At 43.8% G+C, this 17,071-nt stretch overlaps 1 protein-coding gene across 3 annotated transcripts in view; it reads right to left on the bottom strand.

Moving 5' to 3' along the window:
* Positions 1-17,071, bottom strand: part of LOC124555563 (carbohydrate sulfotransferase 5-like) — a 641,036-nt gene that overhangs the window by 261,439 nt on the left and 362,526 nt on the right. The window lies entirely within an intron of this gene.

The raw sequence follows: 17,071 nt of genomic DNA, 5'->3' as shown, positions 1-17,071 counted from the left end.
TCAGTGGATGTTGGCCAGCATCGGGTTCCACCTTCAGACATAGCAAAACCTCTAAGATATTTTGATGATATATCAGAGTTCAAACAGCATTTCGAATCCCTTCTGTGTCAGTGGCTTGGGAGAAAGTTAAATATGTGCACCTATTACATAGTCATCGGAAACGAATGGATATTCATACAACAGGTCATGCTAGGCATTGAGCTGTCCTGGCGTTTGGGTAATTATCAATGAACAAACGCAAATACGCACACTCAGGACACAAGAGCATTAGAAAACGCTGCAGCTACATTGCATAAATAAGAGAAAGTGTAGCTTACGCAATATGAAAATGGAAATTTAGTAATCGTTCCTTCATGTTACTTCACATATGGAATATGTTTTATATTATTGTGAGTTAATCGTTAAATTATAGTATTAACCAAAAATTGCCTGCAAATATCTGAGGACAATACCTAAAACTTTGATGGAAAGCAGCGGATTGTACCTCTTACATATTGTTCCCACATCAGTCTAGTCATAATTTATTTCACCAATCTTTGCCTTTAAAATCTATACACTGAAGTGATGAGCCAAAACATTACGACCGACTGCTCAATACTGTGTTGTTCCACCTCCGTAACGCAGTACAGCAACGATTCTGCGCCACATGCAGTCGACACGTCCTTGACAGTTTCCGGTTGCGTATGTTACTAGATGTCTACACGCTGATCACGCAATTCCCGCAAATTTCCGGACAGTGGTTCGTGGGCGTGAGCTGGCGCCCAATAGCGTCCCAGATGTGTTCATCGGGATCAGCTCAAGCGAATAAAGCAAATATTGTGTGCAAAGCATGGGCGTGAGTTCACTAGCATGCTTGTAAGACCACTGTAGCACTACCCTGGCCTTGCAATACGGGCAGTTACCCTGCTGGAAGATTCCTTTGCTACCGGGAAAGGCATCTAGCACGAATGGAAGCCGTCATCAAGGCGAATGGTTACTCGAAAGAGGCACAGCTTCACGACCGGAGGCCAGTAAGGACAGTATCTGGCTGGCTACCGTGGACACATCTTTGTTTCTCCATGGATTTACAGTCAATAAACCCGCAAGCACCACGACTGCTGAATTCTATGCTCGATGTTGGAAAGTTTTTGCTGGGTCGTCTGTGTAAGACACGATATTCTTAGAATTCACCTAAACCAAGCCCAGGGCCAAGTTGGTGGACTGAAGGCATATATTTCTCTGACGTGTCATTCTGGAGGCAGAAATATGTTATTCGATAGGGCAGATGATTGACATACAACATGGAGTAAATCAGACACCACTTGTAGACTCACGTAACATTTAGCTGAGTGAATGCTTTACAGAGTGGCTCTTACTTTCAAGTTTGATTTTTTTCTTTGTGCTACCTCCAAGTTTGGTTCCATTGCACAGCAAAATGAGTTGCGTATATTTTGGGTTCCATATGAAAAGGAGAAGCCTTGTTACGTGGCCACTATTATATCACAAAATATTACACTGAAATAGCTGTTTGATCAATTACTTTCAAATAAATTATCAAATTTGTTGTATTAACTACAATAGTTCAATCTATGTACAATGTTTGCAAGGCAAATACGATGAGATAAATCAAACTTTCCTTCACAAATCCTTATTCTTTGATGAAATCTCTGTTTTGTACCCTGGAAACTTAAAGAGTGATATTCGGATACAACCTAACGCAAAAGTTGCTTCTGTTACTCCTTTTTTTTTAATTATTTACTGTAGTCCTCCTTGAGCTTTCAGTTCATCGATCAGACGCAGGGCTTTGATGAGATTTTTGTTTTCAAGCCACTGCGAACGAACCGTGTTAAGGAACTCATCACAAATATCAAATATAGAAAAAAATAGTCTTGTTTTATTAGAAGCAAACTGTTCAACCCCAGTATTGGGGATTTTTGAGACTTGATCTGTCCTTACTTTAAACCTTTTAATATTTTCGTCTGATGTTACTGCCTCACGATTCAATGAACTGACAGTTGTTATTTTTAAATCAAAGGACAAATTAAGATCAAAGAATGAAAAGGCAACAGATTCAGGGGATAGGGACCATAACTGCAGTTCGTATATCGTGCTTAGACTGCAGAAGTGGCACAGAACCACGCTTCGACATACACACTGACAGTGAAAATACAAATACCACAAAAGTGCATTCTCTTCTTGTGGTGTTAGTTCAAATTCATCCTACAATACAAACATTTTCCATCACTAAGTAGCTTTCGGCATCCACGTTACATGATGGACACCCCATGGAGCACGGGTATATATTCCACGACATGGTGCCTCGCCAAGAAAGATAGGAATGAACTCCAAAGAGTTCGTATAATCATCTCTAGGTTATTGTTCTCTCAAAGGATGTTGAACAAAATCGAGTATTCGAGACGCATGGACTTGAATCAAGTAGTCGTTGATTCTTCCGCACTAAACTCCAGTTCTGAACCTGTTAACAAAGATTTCAATCCAACAGTTATAAGTTTTTTAAAGAGATTTTTAGTGGTGGGTCTCTGCTTCTAGAACTAAATTCTTCTCTAAGACACTTTCGAGAATGATTTCGTACACGTGATGCCTGAAAAGTAAATACAAAGAGTCTTTTCTGCAAAGTTTTCAATGAAGTCACAGGCATCTCTAGAACTTCCCGTACATGACGCTGTTGTGTCAAAAACTAATATTTTACCAAAGGACTGCAAAATCCATTTTTGGAAGAATTTAATACGAAGCTATAGCCTGCTATTTTCCAGTCACAGATTGCAATGCAGGCACTGCATGCAGTTGTTTCAGTATCGTTACTTGTTAATTTAGGTAGTAATTTAGCATGCCAACGGAAGGCAGCAGCCTGCAATTTCTTATTCTTAAATTGGTTCATGATTTCAGTGGCCTTTTACTCGCGGGTTTCCTCTTCAAAGTAGTGAATAGAGCTACCACTGACTACAAAGTCTTGCATATCATAAGCTACAGCCTAGACTGTAGCTATCAGGGTGCAAACTATTACACTGTCACAGTCCCTCGATTTATCAAAGGAAACTCCAAGCTTGACAGTTATTTCTGCTTGGGGTCGTCTTTTGTTTTTCACTTATGGAAACGGAATTTTTGAGATAGTGTTGCCAGTCGATATTCACGGAGCTACTTGGAACTCAAGTAATGCTGATTCAACACTACTTGAATCTGACCTCACCAGTTCTTCAAGTTGGTAAGAAAAAATGTGATAAGAAAAATTTGAATAACAGCAAGTTAAGCGACTGAAATATGAATAAAGTTGACAGCACTGAATTAACTACGAAGGTTCCTGTAATTTTATTTCCAAATATACTTATCAAGTGAAACTATATGGTTCCAGAGGTCTTGACAAGTCTCAAACATCTATGACTGAACATTTGCACCAAGGTCGGGATTCGAACCTGGCTCGCTTGCTCACTAGGCAGATGCGCTAACCACCACGCCACACAGGCGCAGTGGCTTTGCACAACTGCACGGATTACCATAGGACACCTCCTTCCTCAGTCCAAATTCCAATTTACGCCTCAGCCCGTTTGGTATTCTCCCTAACTCGAACGGAATTGGTTCAAATGGCTCGGAGCACTATGGGACTCAACATCTTAGGTCATAAGCCCCCTAGAACTTAGAACTACTTAAACCTAACTAACCTAAGGACATCACACACACCCATGCCCGAGGCAGGATTCGAACCTGCGACCGTAGCGGTCCCGCGGTTCCGGACTGCAGCGCCAGAACCGCACGGCCACCGCGGCCGGCACGAACGGAATTGCAGAGGCTCTCCAGTTGTACTAGAGTACCATCTCAGCAACGAATGATATGCGGTATCCTACCTGTAACCCAGTCATAGGTGCTTTAATTAAGTGAAACTGTATGGTTCCAGAGACCTTTACAAGTCTCAAACATATATGACGTATATATGCAGACCCGGGTTCGAATTCCAGCCTTGGTACAAATTTTCATTCATCACTTCAGTCTACATATATACATCACGGATATTTGAGACTTGGAAAGGTCTCTGGAACAACATACTTTCACTTGATTAAAGCAGATATGCCTGTTTCTTCCGGTAGGATCCAAATTTCATATTCCTAGATTTTAAAAACGCATTTGACACGGTGCCCCACTGGAGACTGTTAACGATGGCAAGAGCATACGGAATAGGTTCCCAGATATGTGAGTGGCTCGAAGACTTCTTGAGTAACAGAACCCACTACGTTGCCTTCGAATGCGAATGCTCATCAGAGACGAACGTATCGTCAGGAGCGCCCCAGAGAGGTGTGATTTTCTGTATACATGAATGATCTAGCGGACTGGGTGAGCAGCAGTCTGCGGCCGTTTGCTGACGATGCTGTGGCGCACGGGAAGGTGTCTTCGTTGAATGACTGTAGGAGTATAGGAGATAGACAAAATTTCTATTTGATGTGATGAATGGCAGCTAGCTCTAAATTTAGAAAAACATACGTTAATAAAGGTGAGTAGGAAAAACAAACCTGTAATGTTCGAATACAGCATTAGTAATGTGCTACTTGACAAAAAAATGTTCAAATGTGTGTGAACTCCTAAGGGACTAAACCGCTGAGGTCATCGGTCCCTTGACTTACACACTCCTTACACTAACTTATGCTAAAAACACCACACACGCACACACCGATGCCCGAGGGAGGACTCGAACCTCCGGCGGGAAGGGCCGCGCAATCCGTGACATGGCGCTTCAAACCGCGCGGCTACTTGACACAGTCAGGTCGATGAAATATCTAGCAGTATCGTTGCAAAGCGATATGAAATGGAACGAGCATATAAGAATGTTACTACGAAAGAAGAAATGGATGTCTTCGATTTATTTGGAAAATTTTCTGAAGGTGTGTTCTATCTGTAAAGAAGATGGCATTTAAGACACTACTGCGACTCATTCTTGAGAACAGCTGGGTAAGGACCACTAAGATAAGACAAATTAGGGCTCGTACGATGGCATATAACTTGTCTTTTTTTTTCGCACTATTTGGGAGTGGAACAGGAAGGAAAATGACTAGTATTGGTACAGGGTACGCTCTGCCAAGTACCTATGGTTGCTTGCGAAGTATGTATGTAGATGTGAAAGCGACTATTCCGGAACCTAGACACCAGTACCCTTTGTAGGCTGCCTATCTAACAGCTTCCAGGGACAACAAAAAGTTGATTTTCAGTACTTCGTGTGATTATTCGCCGAATATAAAAATTTAAAACGCTTTCATAATCTACTCATTAAGAGGTATACTCTTACGCTAAAAGCTTAACACGACACATATTAGAAACCGTGCGTTTGTCTTGAGGCAGAGTAACTGAAGGCACGAAAGTACCCGGATTTTATTCATACGGTGTTTGAGAATGAGAGCATTTAGCGACTTCCAACAATCCTTAAACATAATTTCAAACCTTTACGAAACTTTTTCTCAATGGAACTCCCAACAAAATTATGAAAGGATAAAAGTTTATCGCTTAATATATTTACGCTATTCATGCAATAAAACTAGAGCATCAGGCATGATGTTTCAAAATACATCATCTGATAAGTCAAAACGCGGAGTAAAATGTGTGCTGAGTTATCGTGACGGACGGTCATTGAAGGGCATTGTGACGAAAAGTAAGAGGACGGCAGCTATAAAAGTCACTTCATAACTGAATAGAAAATCGGATGCACATAATTACCGGCCAATTTCACTGATATCGATTTGTTGTAGAATCATGGAACATATTTTGTCTTCAGACATAATGACCTTTCTAGACTCTGAGAAGCTCATCTGCAGAAACCAGCACGGTTTTAGGAAACAGCGGTCATGCGAGACACAGCTGGCCCTCTTTGTGCATGATATACAACAGGCTCTAGATACCGGCTCCCAGGTTGATGCCATATTTCTCGACTTTCGAAAGGCATTTCGACTCAGTTCCGCACTGTCACTTGCTACAAAAAGTGCGCGCTTTCGGTCTATCCAGTGACATATGCGGTTGGATTGAAAGTTTTCTAACAGACAGGGAGCAGTACGTCGTGCTGAACGGGGTAACTTCAACAGAAACAAGAGTACTTCAGGTGTCCCCTGGGGAAGCGTAATAGGTCCTCTGCTTTTTACGATTTACATAAACGATCAGGTTGATGATATTGACAGCGGTCTTAGACTGTTTGCCGATGATGCTGTACTCTACAGGAAAGTAGTATCACACGAAAATTGTGAACAAATCAATGAGGATTTGCATAAAATAAATGCGTGGTGTAATGACTGGCAGTTATCTCTCAGTATTAGTAAGTGTAACCTACTGCATATAACAAGGCGAAAATCCCCATTAATGTATGAGTACAAAATAAATGATCAGTCTTTGGAAGCGGTAACATCAGTCAAGTATCTGGGTGTGACTATTCGAAATGATCTCACACGGAATGACACATTACACAAGTAACGGGTAAGGCGAACTCTAGATTGCAGTTTATTGGTAGAATCCTGAAGCGATGCAGTCTTTCAACAAAGGAAATAGCTTACAATACGTTAGTTCTTCCAGTCTTAGAGTATTGTTCGTCTGTATGCGACCCTTACCAATTGGGTCTGATTCAAGAAATTGAGAAGGTCCAAATAAGAGCGGCAAGATTCGTAACTGGTACATTTAGTCATCGCGAGAGCGTTACAAATATCACAGAACGTTTGAAGTGGGACACACTTGCAGATAGACGACGCGCTAAACAGAAGGGGCTGCTCACTAAATCCCGAAATCCAATCTTCACAGAGGATGTAGAGCATATATTATTACCACCAACTTTCAAATCGCGTAATGATCATCATTCAAAGATATGGGAAATAAGAGCTCTTACTGAGGCATTCAGACAGTCGTTTTTCCCTCGTGCGATTCACGAGTGGAACAGAGGGGGGGAAATATGACTTTGGGGCGAATTGTGCCCTCCACCACACACTACTTGGTGCCTAGCGGAGTATATATGTAGATGTAGAATCTCGCAGTCGCGAAATCAATCACCATCAAAACAACACGAAGGGTGGGTTCGAGAGGCAGGGAATAGCAGGGCGAGCGGGAATTCCAGATCATTAGCGATGCAAACACCCGCAATAGGAAAACGTGGTGCCGAAGCCATAAAACCTGGACTTCGGAGCAATGGAAGGATGCCAATTGGTCGGATAAGTCTTGTTTGACGTTGTATCCAATTTCTGGCCCAGTTTACGTCCCAAGAGCGAAATATGGCGTGGATTTGGTGATGATTTGGGTAGCCATATCGTGGTATTCCATGGGCCTGATGTTGGATCTTCAAGATCGAATTGCTCCCAAGGATTATGTGGCCATTTTGGCTGATCAACTCGATCCTATGGTAAAATATTTGTCCCCCAGTGGTAATGGTGTGTTCCAAGACGACAGGACATTTGTTCACAGAACTCGCATCGTCCAGGACTATTTTTGTGTGCACGGGGAAGAATTCTTGTATCTCCCTGGCGACCATAGTCACCAGCACTCAATATTATTGATCTTATGTGGTCTACTTTGGAGAGAAGGATGCGTGAGCGCTATGCACCTCCATCAGTGTTACCACCACTTTTCACAGTTTTGCGGGAAGAACTGTACAAAATTCCCTTGAAAACCACATGAGACCTATATTTGTCCATTCCGAAACAACTGTAAGCTGTTTTGGATGACATCAGTTTTCCTATACCTTATTAGGCATGGTATGTTTTACGTTTTTGCTGATTCCATGTTTTTGTCCACCCCCCGTAGGACCGTTGCGATGCCTACTTCGAATACTGGCTGGCTCTGAGGTCATCAGTCCCCTAGAACTTAGAACTACTTAAACCTAACTAACCTAAGGACATCACACACATCCATGCCCGAGGCACGATTCGAACCTGTGACTGTAGCGGTCGCGCGGGTCCAGACCGTAGCGCCTAGAACCGATCGGCAACCCCGGCCGGCTTCGAATACTGATTTTCTAATTTAACCCATAAGGGTTTCACGAAAACACTGCCTCTTTCTCCAACGACAACCACTTTAATTCCCTCATAATCTCTGGTACCCTTTAGTAAGTCTCAGTCTCTTACGGCTCTAGCAGCGTACTCACGAATTTTTTCGATAGCTCTCCCGTCTGGCCTACCTGCTAAGCTCTCCAAACATTGGAAAAGTACTTTAGAATATGTCATACTAGCGATAAGTACGTGTTTATCACAACAGGTCCGCTGCGCTTTCCTAAATTACTTCCACGGAAGCTACTTGTACGTGGCATTCCTCCTATGAAGTCAAACGATGTGATAGGCTGGACCAATGGTCCAGTCAGAAACTATCAGGTGATTCATTTCTTTTATATCGGATTACAATCTTCGACTGTGTTTAGATCTAGTTCTGTTTCGAAGAAAAAAAAATATTTCACCTCGGTGTAATACGTTCTGTTTGCAAGCTGGTCGTCTGAATCGAACTCAAACTCACTTGCATGTGCCCCTAGAGTACTATACAGAGTGGACATCTTCATATCCCTTTCACTGACTTCGCGTAATAGTTCAGTACCTCATTTCCCGAGAAAATTGTCAACCGTAAGTGACACAGGGCAATCAAGGGATGAAGAATCCACGATTTTAAAGACCCCTTCCTCCATAATGAGTGCATCGTTTCCATGCTGTAGCTCGTCGGTTGCTGAGAGGCGTAAGCGCCTGCAGTGAGCGTTATTTTAAAGACCCCTTCCTCCATAATGAGTGCATCGTTTCCATGCTGTAGCTCGTCGGTTGCTGAGAGGCGTAAGCGCCTGCAGTGAGCGTTATTAGAAGAGAGGAGCAGCCGTCCGCAGACACGGCAGTGCGGCATGGAAATGAGGCCATCCCACACCTGCAGTTGCCGCTGCAGTGCTGGCGCAGTGCTGGCCCACTGCCGGCCGCTGCCAGCCCCCCTACGCCACATCTCAGCTTAGCTTCAGGCTGCACCTGATTTACTTCACCGCGAAAACGCCTCTCTTTTTAGAACCGTATGTTTCTTCGGTTTTACTCATCAGAAAAGGCGTATTCGCGACTGGCACGGGAAAGAGGATAAATCACACTGGGAACAGACGTACCCTTCACGACGTACGACGATCTAGATCTATATTTGATTTCGTTCTATTCAAGAACGTACCTACCTGTGATCTGTTACCGTAATTTGCCGTCGTTTAGATACTGACACTTGAGAAGATTTCTTACAGAAAACGAGATAGTAATGCACACTGTCATTTACTATTTACTAGTTGCCTATGACAGTAGGTACGCTATTCTTTCTGATGAAAACTCAAAACAGGGGGTGGCATGCATACACACTGAGTTCTTACAGAACGTGCTAGATAAATAAGTTAGTACATTATTTACAGCACACAAATTCCAAAACAAGCCAATTTACAGGTATAAATGAAGTCTTTTTTTTGGTTCGCCTTTGTGTCTTTCGGTAAAAACATCAAACAATTGTTTACTGACGGAAGAAAATCTCAACACCAAAAAATAATTTATGTAGAGTAATGAAATTTCAGGAATACATTTGTGTAGGTAAGATATTTAAGTGATAGCGAGATCACAAACTAATGTAAAAGTTCAAATGTATGTGAAATCTTATGGGACTTAACTGCTAAGGTCATCAGTCCCTAAGCTTACACACTACTTAACCTAAAGTATCCTAAGTACAAATACACACACCCATGCCCGAGGGAGGACTCGAACCTCCGCCGGGACAATGTAAAAGTGTAGAAGCCACTAAAAATGTGAAATGCTGGTACATTAATAACTGGAATAACCGCCAGAATGTTGAACGGAAGCATGCAAACGTGCAATCACTGTGTTGTATAGCTGCCGAATGTCCGTTTGTGGAATGGAGTTCGTTGCCTGTTACACTTGGTCTGTCAATACTGGGACGGTTAAAGCCACTTGTGTATGACGCTGGAGTTGTCCAATGTGCCATATGTGGACAGATCTTTGTGACGGAGCAGGCAGAGGCAACATGTCGACACCCTGTAGAGCATATTTGGCTAAAAAAATGGCATGTGGGCCAGCGTTATCTTGTTGCAAAACACTCTCTGGAATGCTGTTCATGAATGGCAGCACAGCCGGCCGTTGTGGCCCAGCGGTTCTAGTAGCTTGAGTCCGGAACCGCGCTGCTGCTACGGTCGCAGGTTCCAATCCTTCCTCGGGCATGGATGTGTGTGATGTCCTTAGGCTAGTTAGGTTTAAGTAATTCTAAGTCTAAGGGACTGATGACCTCAGATGTTAAGTCCCATAGTGCTCAGAGCCATCTGAACCATTTGAACCAATGGCAGCTCAACAGGTCGAATCACGAGACTGAAGTACAAATTTGCAGTCAGGGTGCGTGGGGTACCCACGAGAGTGCTGCCACACGAAATCGCATCCAAGACCATAACTCCAAGAGTAGGTCCAGTGTGTCTAGCACGCAGACAGGTTGGTTGCTGGCCCTCAACTGGCATCCTCCTAACCAACACAGGGCCATTAGTGGCACGAAGGCAAAACCGGCTTTCATCAGAAGAAACAACAGACATCCACCCTGCCCTTCAAATGGTTCAAATGGCTCTGAGCACTATGGGACTTCATCTACGGTCATCAGTCCCCTAGAACTTAAACCTAACTAACCTAAGGACATCACACACATCCATGCCCGAGGCAGGATTCGAACCTGCGACCGTAGCAGTCGTGCGGTTCCGGACTGAAGCACCTAGAACCGCTTGGCAACTGCGGCCGGCAGTTTAGGGTCAGTGGAATACATACTACAGGACGTCTGTCTCGAAGTTGTCCTTGAGTAATCGATTTGTTGGTTTGGTTTGGTTGTTTGGGGAAGGAGACCAGACAGCGTGGTCATCGGTCTCATCGGATTAGGGAAGGATGGGGAAGGAAGTCGGCCGCGCCCTTTCAGAGGAACCATCCCGGCATTTGCCTGGATTGATTTAGGAAAATCACGGAAAACTTAAATCAGGATGGTCGGACGCGGGATTGAACCGTCGTCCTCCCGAATGCGAGTCCAGTGTCTAACCACTGCGCCACCTCGCTCGGTAATCGATTTGTAACAGATTGTTGTGTGACTGTGGCGCACACTGTTGCTCAGCTTGCTGCTACAGATGCAGTACGATGCGCCAGAGCCTTACGCCGAACACGATGGTCTTCCCTCCCGGTAGTGCCACGTGGCCTTACGGAGACTGGTGTTCGTGCGACCGTACATTCTCGTGACCATCGCTGCCAGCAATCATGTACAGTGACTACATTCCTGCCAATTCTTTCTACAGTATCGCAGAAGGAACATCCAGCTTCTCGTAGCCCTATTACACGACCTCGTTTAAACTAATGTGTTGATAATGGCGTCTTTGTCCCCTTAAAGGCATTTTTTAGTTTTTCTAGAAATTCTAGATCCACAAAGTGTGGGGACGCTTAGCTTATGACAACCGCAAATGCTCGCCCAACAGAAGTCCGCAAAAGAATCATGACCAATGTGCAGTTCAAGCTGAAAATGAGACTAAACCAACAAAATACAAACACGTACTTAAATAATTTCGAATTCGTGTTTTACTATTTCTTCCAGTGTACAGAGTGCCGATTTCTTCCAGTGTACTGAGTGCTTATCAATTACTCGTTGATACAAATACCCTGATAACTTCAACGAAATATGTAAATTATAAATTTGATGTTACACGAAACATAATAAAGTAATCGGGCTCGACCGACCGCCGTATCACCCTCCGCCAATGGAATCACTGGATGTGATGTGGAGGCGCATGTGATCAGCACACCGCTCTCCCGGTCGTTGTGCGGTTTTTGACCTAGGAGCTGCTACTAATAGGTCGAGTAGCTCCTCAGTTGGCCTCACGAGGCTGAGACACGTCACGTAACACAGTGAATAAAAAACTTTTAACAATTACCCAGTACACTCTTAATTTAACCCCCTGGGCCGGCCGGAGTGGCCGTGCGGTTCTGGGCGCTACAGTCTGGAGCCGAGCGACTGCCTCGGGCATGGATGTGTGTGGTGCCCTTAGGTTAGTTAGGTTTAATTAGTTCTAAGTTCTAGGCGACTGATGACCTCAGAAGTTAAGTCGCATTGTGCTCAGAGCCATTTAACCCCCTGGTAGCTTTCACAGTTTCAAGTCCATCCGAGAATACATGCAACGTGCTACGGGTCGGTTCAACTTTTAAGGTCCTACCCTTCACAGTTCTAATACGTTCTTAACTTTCTCGCTGTAAACTATGTATTCATTGTAATGCCACGTAAACAAACCTATAGATTAATATCCAGTACCCATAAAAGCCGCCTATTTGACGGTTATTTGTGAGAGCTCATCCACATGTAACATGGTGCTGTTTCTAACGCCTTCTGGAACGACACGAGAATTCTCAGAAAATCCTAATCCGGCTGTAGTGTCTACTCTCAAAAAAAGATAGAAACAAAGCTGGCTTATTGTTAAAGAAAAGATGCTGAGGACTTTTCATCTCTATTTATCGGGGTTGCAGTGTCTTTTGCAAATTTGACACGATTTGGATTATTGTCTGCTTTGATTTCCTGCAACATCCGAAGTCTGTACGCTTATACACTTGATCGTTTTTATTTCTTATGAACTCCTAAGTGTTTATTTTTTATCGAGTAGTATACTACATAGATTGCTATGGGCTAGTTTTTAAGTTCCATAAAAACTTCAGAGACTGTTATTTACGTGGATTCTTAGTAAAATGTCTTGTGTCAATTCTGAACCCTGGCATAGTTAGTTATTTTCCACGTTCAGGTGCTGATAAGCTCATTTTCAGTGCTCCTAAACCACAACCATTCAACAATTAGAGTACGCACGATACTTTCTCTTAAATGATCGACATTTATAAAGTTTTCTCGCAAAGAATCACATAGCTCCATATTGTCAATTGCGCGCAACAAACTTTATGAGGTGTTCACTTATTTTATTTCTACATAAAGATATAATTTACGGACAGCTTGCATCTTTTTGCTGGGGCTGTAGAAGTTCAGCTCGATAGCGATTGTATATTTGAACGATATTTAGTTGTCAATCAGTAATTTTTGAGTCAATTGTTTGCCTACTGGATGCCTTTCATTCGGATGTCAGATAAAAAATTACTGTATATGCTTTGGTGCTTTGGTAGAGTTATTGATTCCTCAAACAGCGTAGGGGAAGCATGTTATGAATGAACGGGGACCCGAGGGGAACTGTTGGAGCCTGACAGTTCATTGCCAAAACGAGAAAAAAGAAATATCAGCTTGGTAATCGTTGCTCTGATTTATGATGTCCACTAAAAATATAAATGATACTGGAATACAATTCTGGAGTTTCTATACATCCGGATTTCTCATTTGTTATTTGGAGGCACGGAATGAGTTAGTATGAACAAATCACTGGTACAATCTTTTTTCTCAGCATTAAAAGCAAAGGAACACCAAGAACCAATTCTAGAAATCGTGTGTTAGTGCTCTGGGCAGCCGTGTCTCAGCTTTCTCTATCCTCACTATTATCCGGACAGAATGACCATACTGAGGACGCATACAGTCTCATTCCTAGGCCGCTGTTGTATCTTTCGCTGCATGGAATTAGAACAGCTATTTCTTTCTGATGCTACTTTCCTGCGCGAAACGGCAAAAACAACCAAAAACATATCAAGTATATCGGAGGCCTCCAAGGCATCATTTGTGACCTTGGGGGCAAGTGCCTCATTGAGGCTGATAGTGGAAAGAAGAAGACATTCAGTGGCAGCGACGGGCACAAGTTGACTGAAGTTTTTACAGGTTCCACTGTCAAACACGTTTACCTTAACTAATATTAAGACTGCTCTATGAGATAGATTTGAGAGGGGACTCAGGGAACAAACACGTGGAACGACTTTATCTCACAGGAAAAATGATATAACAGCAACAGCCTGCGAAGATGAAAGCAGTGACGTGGTAACATAACTGTGGACCACCTCGGCCTCGCCCATTGACGTCAGACTAGCTTACGAGATTCTTTAACGTAATTTTAGAATTAAATATCAATAGTTGCTCACTTTAACAACATTTTAAACAAAAAAGAGGGATCAGAGTTCGACATGAAACAGAAATGCATTTGCACGAATGGGAAGCCACAAAACTATATGAATTACGGTCAATTATTATTTTCAAAGCGTTTAGGTAGAGTACTGCGACTCGCGTTTAAAATGCCAGAGAATAAGCGGATTTCGTTGTACTCTTGGATTAATGATACGAATATGCAAACGAAGAGTGGAAGGAAGGAAGATTACGGTTTAACGACCGGCCGTGGTGGCCGAGCGGTTCTAGGCGCTTCAGTCCGGAACCGCGTGACTGCTACGGTCGCAAGTTCGAATCCTGCCTCGGGCATTGGTGTGTGTGATGTCCTTAGGTTAGTTATGTTTAAGTAGTGCTAAGTTCTAGGGGACTGATGACCTCAGATGTTAAGTCCCATAGTGCTCAGAGCCATTTGAACCATTTGAACGGTTTAACGTCCTGTTCACAACGAGGTAATTAGAGACTGCAGCACAAACTCAGATTGTTTCAAGAATGGGGATGGAAAGCGGCCCCGCCATTTTCAAGGAACCATCTCGGCATTTGCCTGGAGCGCTTTAGAGTGGTCAAGGAAAACATAAATCACTATGGTCTGACGTGGATTTGAACAGTCTTCATCCCGAATGCTAGTCTAGAGGAAAAGGAATGAATTAGTGGAAAAGCAGTTCTGGAGATGAGTATCGCCTGTGACGCAACGAAACACGTACCTGATCAGAAATGTACCACCCTGGATTGTGGTCCTGTTTCCGTGCTTGCAGAAAATATGTTCAATAGGATCCACTTTCTACAAAGAACACAGATATCTGTCTCTATTCAAGTATACGTCACCACATTCACGGTATCGTCATCACTGCGCGTCTCCTTATTTCCTCTTTATATTATACAGAGTGCGGCGCTTAATTCCAGACAAATGAAACTTTTTTTATAAAAGCAAATGTATTGAAACATAATACAAATGAAAACGGAAATCGTTTTACATATAAGTAGTGGTATCTTTCAAGAGTAACATTACCCATAACCCTTCAGACGCAAGGACCACCTCCAATGTTGTCCTGAAGCGGTCACACGCACTCTTTAAAACAGCGCTGTCCGCGAATGCTGCTTCGATAGCGGTGCGTAGAGATGCGACATTAGGGAGCCTCATCTTACTGGTAACTCTTTCGACTACGCTCCAAACATAGGAGTCGAGGGGGTTCACAGCAGAGATATTTGGGGCCCACAACTTCTTTGACCAGAGCATGTCAACGTTATCCGACAGCCGGTTTAGGAGTAAATGCCTCGTATGAGGTCCTCCTCTGTCATCCGACGCATTGTTCTCTCGCTGAAATTCAATACTGACGCCAATTTCCTTAGCGATTGCTCCGGGTCCTCCGAAATCAGCACTTCAGCCTTTTCGATGACCACCGCATTTCGTGACACGTGTTTTCTCGAATGGGGTTTCCTCGCCGGGGTGGCGGAACCTTCCTCAGGCCACTCCAAGGCATTATACTTCGCCATAACATCGTTACAGTTGATCTCGGGAATCCGAAGATTCGAACTATTTCAGTAGGCGGACGCCCAGTGCGAAGACTTTCGATAATCGCGGCTCTTCGGTTGTACTCCGCACTTTTCCGTAACATCCCGGCCATTTTGAGGTTCTGAATGTTTACTAGATGCCTATGGCTTTCAAGAACGCCAATCTGGACGTCTGGCGGAACTACGATATGTCGGGAAATTCTAATTGAAATTTGTCCCGATTTTAGTGGCTCTGAGCACTATGGGACTTAACATCTATGGTCATCAGTCCCCTAGAACTTAGAACTACTTAAACCTAACTAACCTAAGGACATCACACAACACCCAGTCATCACGAGGCAGAGAAAATCCCTGACCCCGCCGGGAATCGAACCCGGGAACCCGGGCGTGGGAAGCGAGAACGCTACCGCACGACCACGAGCTGCGGACTGTCCCGATTTTAGTGCCGCACGCTGTATATTGCGTATTCTGTTACATCAAATGGTTCAAATGGCTCTGAGCACTATGGGACTTAACATCTGAGGTCATCAGTCTAAACCTAACTAACCTAAGTACATCACACACATCCATGCCCGAGGCAGGATTCGAACCTGCGACCGTAGCGGTCGCGCGGTTCCAGACTGAAGCGCCTAGAACCGCTCGGTCACCATCGACCGGCTCTGTTACATCCTATCCATTTCAGCCGCACGTCTACAATAAACACGGTGAGATGAAAAATGTCGTGGGATACCTCCTAATGTCGTGTTGGATCTTCTTTTTCCCCGGCATAGTGCAGCAACTCGACAAGGCATGGACTCAACAAATCGTTGAAACTCCCCAGAAGAAATACCGAAGAATGCTACCTCAAAGCCGTCCATAACTGCGAAAGTGTTGCCGGTGCAGGATTTTGTACATGAGCTGACCTCTCGATTGTCTCCCATAAATGTTCGATGGGATTCATGTCGGGCGATCTGGGTGGCCAAATCATTCACTCGGCTTGCCCAGAATGAACCCATACGGCGAACTGTCATCCATAAAATTTTTATCGTTGTTTAAGAACGTGAAGTTCATGAATGGCAGCAAATGGTCTCCAAGTAGCCGAACATAAACATTTCCAGTCAATGATCAGTTCAGCTGGACCAGAGGACACAGTCCAATCCATGTAAACAGAGACCACACCATTATGGAGCCACCAGCTTGCACAGTGCCTTGTTGTCAACTTGGGTTCATGGCTTTGTGGGGTCTGCGCCACACTCAAACCATACTATCAACTGAAATCGGGGTTCATTTGACCAAGCCACGGTTTTCTAGTCGTCAAGGGTCCAACCGATGTGGTCACGAGCCCAAGAGAGGCGCTGCAGGCGATATCGTGCTGTTAGCAAAGGCAGTCGCGTCAGTTGCCTGCTGCAATAGCTCATTAACGCCAAATTTCGCCGCATTGTACTAACGGAAACATTCATCGTACGTCCCACAGTGATTTCTGCGGTAATTTCACGCAGTGTTGCTTTCTGTTAGCACTGACAACTGTTGGCAAACGCTGTTG

Source organism: Schistocerca americana, chromosome X, assembly GCF_021461395.2.
Source record: "Schistocerca americana isolate TAMUIC-IGC-003095 chromosome X, iqSchAmer2.1, whole genome shotgun sequence".
NCBI classification, from domain to species: domain Eukaryota; kingdom Metazoa; phylum Arthropoda; class Insecta; order Orthoptera; family Acrididae; genus Schistocerca; species Schistocerca americana.
The sequence above is the reverse complement of the archived record's forward strand: the minus strand, read 5'-3'. Positions and strand labels throughout refer to the sequence as shown.